The sequence below is a fragment of the Piliocolobus tephrosceles genome, chromosome 15, assembly GCF_002776525.5.
Source record: "Piliocolobus tephrosceles isolate RC106 chromosome 15, ASM277652v3, whole genome shotgun sequence".
NCBI lineage: Eukaryota > Metazoa > Chordata > Mammalia > Primates > Cercopithecidae > Piliocolobus > Piliocolobus tephrosceles.
In genome coordinates, this window is record NC_045448.1 from 42056957 (window position 1) to 42060373 (window position 3417).

Below are 3417 nucleotides of genomic sequence, written 5' to 3' on the forward strand. Positions count from 1 at the left end.
GAAGAACGCCTCTAATTCCCAGCTCGGTTGCAGAAGAGAGATGATTGGCACAATACCCTGAAAGCATTTCTGGTCAGGCCTGCCCCTTTGGCCTTCCTCAACTTTACCTCTGATTATCAACCGTTCCCCCTGCTCAAGTGCTCTTCTCTAAGGCCGCCTCTGCCAGAGCAGCCACGGGCCACAGTGAAGTACGCTTCACCTGCCAGTCACAAGCAAAGAAGAGAAGTTCTGTGCTTTGACAGAACACTATCAATCACAGGTGCTGAGCCAGTTTCATTACTTAGCTGTTCCCAGGCCAGTTAACATACAACCTCTCCCCTCTCCTACCTCATCCCTTTGAAATGGAGTTGTGGTGACACATGAAACAAGATGTGGCCTGCAGAGAACCAAAGGGAAAACGTGAAATTAAGGAAATTATGACTCTATTTTGAGGTAATTTCCCTGAAATTATTTACGAATCTTTTCTTTCCCTAAGGGGTGGCCATAAATCTCACCTTTAATGCATCTTCATTCGTAGCTTTCATCTTCTGATGGGCCTGCATCTTTTGTGGGAAGTTGGATGTTGTTGGTAGAAATGTTAAGTCCATGTCTTAGGTGTACGGAGTTTGTATAAAATATGAACTCTAATGTGTAGAATTTGCAGGTCGCTGAAGTGTCACAGTCTACTGAAATGGGTCTGGAATCAATAAGGTACACATCAAACTCAATTGTATTTAATTTTCATTGCTACCTAGAGGAAAGCCTTGAATGGCCCTACACGCATGAAATTAAACATAAAAGCCCATCTGAAGTGTAGAAGCAATACTTAAAATGACCTGTAAATAGAGCAAAACATGGCAGCCCAGCCCATCGCAATATTATCGTTCATTTCTCTTTCCACAGTGGAGGTGACAGCCCCCATAAGAAAATCGGAAGAGACACAAGCACACTGCAGATCTAAAGGAGAGCTAAGTGTTTTCAGTTACACACCAGCAGGGCTTCCCTCTCTGCACAGCCCTGGAGTCTCTTCCAAGTGGAAAATCACACTCTGTCCTTCAGCCTGAGAGTGAAGAGAGAAGGCAAGTAAAACAAGGACCTCCTGAACTTGGCCAGCACTCCACCCCTGCTGCCCCCCACCCCACCCAGCTCAGTTCCTTGGCCAGTGAGATAATGGAAGGTTCAGCCCTTGCAGCTGACGAGGGGTGGGGTGCAGACGCCCACTCTGGGCACTTCCAGCTGACACTGACCTTTCAGTCATGGAGACATTCCCCAGACCGACACTAATCGGGGGCACATCTGGCGTTTGGACTGCATCCAGATGGGGGTTTGTGTTAGTCGAGTCAGCATGATAACCCGCTGGGGAGGGAGGGAGAGGAGAGGACACAGCAGCTGAGAGCAATCCCCATCCTTGGCTGTGTGAGGGAGAGGTGGTCATGCTGTGGCCAGTGAGTCATAGACTAGAGACCACCTAATCCCCGTCCACCCCTGCTCTCCCTGCTCCCTCCAACAGAGGACAAAACTGGATCCACCCAGAAAGGCAACTCGCCAGAGTTGCACAACTGGTCAGCAGCAGACCGCGATCTCAGTGTCCCGGGATCAGTGTCTCATCCACTCTATTGCACTGCCCACTTTCTACACTCTCTCAAAGTGTAGCATGTTATTTCAGGATAAAATGTGTGCTAAGGTGATGAAAAGAGTGCAGCTGTTTCTTCTCTTTCACTTCCTCTGATTTGTAAAAGTATAAGATGATTTTCCAAGACAGTGACAAACCACCATCGCTCACACCCATTCCACCCACCCCAATTCTTTCATCATAGCTTCTTTTCTGGATTTGGAAGAAGAGGCTGCCCTTTCTGACTGTTTCATGGACTTTGTCAGAAATCAACACAATGTCTTATCTCCCATCCCTAGAACGAGCAACTGCAATTGGGATTAAGACTTCATAGTATCGAAGGTCCAGCTACACAGGTCAGGAATGACGAATAGTCTTGGCCAGCTCTCAGCTTCTGCCTTTACAAAGTCTGACACCTGTTGCAGTCACGAATTGCACTGCTAAAGAGGTAATCAAGCAAACCAAAGCCAGGATAAAAGGGATTATGTCTCCACTCACCCACACAGAAAGAAGGCTGTCTCCAACTGCAGAAGGAAGTTCTTTCCATGGGCCCTGGAGTGCCCTCCCCACTTGTGGGCACCATGGTTCAAGTCTGCCCCAGTGATCCTCTCCTGTATAAACCTCCAGGTCCAGATTATGGAAACCAGGAATCTCATCCAGCTGCTCAAATAACAAAGAAGTTAGCAGGATCTTCTGGTATGAATAATTGTAACTGCAGAGATCTATTCAGCCTTAACCCTTTGCTATAAACCTACAGAGAAACAAGGAAGCAACCCAGGTAAAAGCAAGATAATGGTCAGTGGTCAACTTCCCAAGGTAGGTTTCAGCTTCCACATTAACTAATCAGCTTGCAGAGCTTGCAGCACCTTCTACATCCAGCCTCTAGACAAAGGGCAACTATCATCCACCAACCAATTTTGTCCTCTTCTGGAAGAATCAGAAAGGAAAAATGTCTTCAGTCCATTTCTCCTACCCTCCTCAAGATCACCTCCCTCCCCAAACCCCTCACTTCTGTTGTCCTCTCTAAGAAATATGCTTTATCCACTCCAATGGGCAGGACAGTAGTAACTGAGACAGGAGAATGACCCTCCTCCTTGCTTTAGGGAAGTTATCAGTTCCACCCTCCTCGGGAAGCTCTGTAGTCTCTGAGAAGAGGCTCACAGACACCATCACTCTACCTAAGCCAGTTAGGTCCTCTGCTGGTGCCAGCCTCTTTTTTCCCCACCAATGAGTTGGTACAAAGCCATTCCATGTTCCATGCCTAACCAGTTATTCGCAACACTCATCAAAATCTGCCTCCGTCCACTAACTCAGCACTCCTGCTTTCCTAGCATAGCCAACCTCCCTAACACCCTGACATCCTGGCCTTCAGCTTCACTGTTTACATCACATGAGAGATTTGGGTTTTGAAAGCCCAATTCCCTCTGAAGAAAGTATGCAGATGATTCATCTTCTCTGAAAAAACTACCCATCCCAGGCCTTGATATCCATGCCAAAAAGCTCCTGAGATGGGGCTCAGAGAGGACAGAGTGGGGGAGTTCTGTTACACGGGAGACCACTGTCTCAGTTTCCAAATGAAAAAGATGACACTCTGTTCTTGGGGCACTGCTTTGCCGGGGTGTCCTGCAGAAACCAAGGAAGCTTCCATCCTGGAGCCACTGTGGACACAGCCTTGGATCACCGTGGAGCCTCAGACCACAGTGACTCCTCCCTGTCTCCGTGTCTAACCCCCTCTCACATAGAGAGATCTGACCGACCACAGACATCCCCCCTGGCCTCCCGAGTGGTTTCTTCAGCACAGCTTCCAGAGCCAAATTAAACGTTCA

General features: G+C 48.0%; 1 long non-coding RNA gene across 2 annotated transcripts; it reads right to left on the reverse strand.

The window, feature by feature from the left end:
• Positions 1–405: 405 nt before the first annotated feature.
• Positions 406–2541, reverse strand: LOC111524184. 2 transcript variants are annotated; one of them, XR_002725719.1, is made up of 4 exons: positions 2090–2541; positions 1227–1335; positions 970–1039; positions 413–676 (listed from the first exon to the last, which is right to left on the reverse strand). It is a non-coding gene; the product is annotated as an uncharacterized LOC111524184 (long non-coding RNA). The 2 variants fall into 2 exon arrangements; XR_002725718.1 differs by lacking the exon at positions 1227–1335 and having other exon boundaries at positions 406–676.
• Positions 2542–3417: the final 876 nt, after the last annotated feature.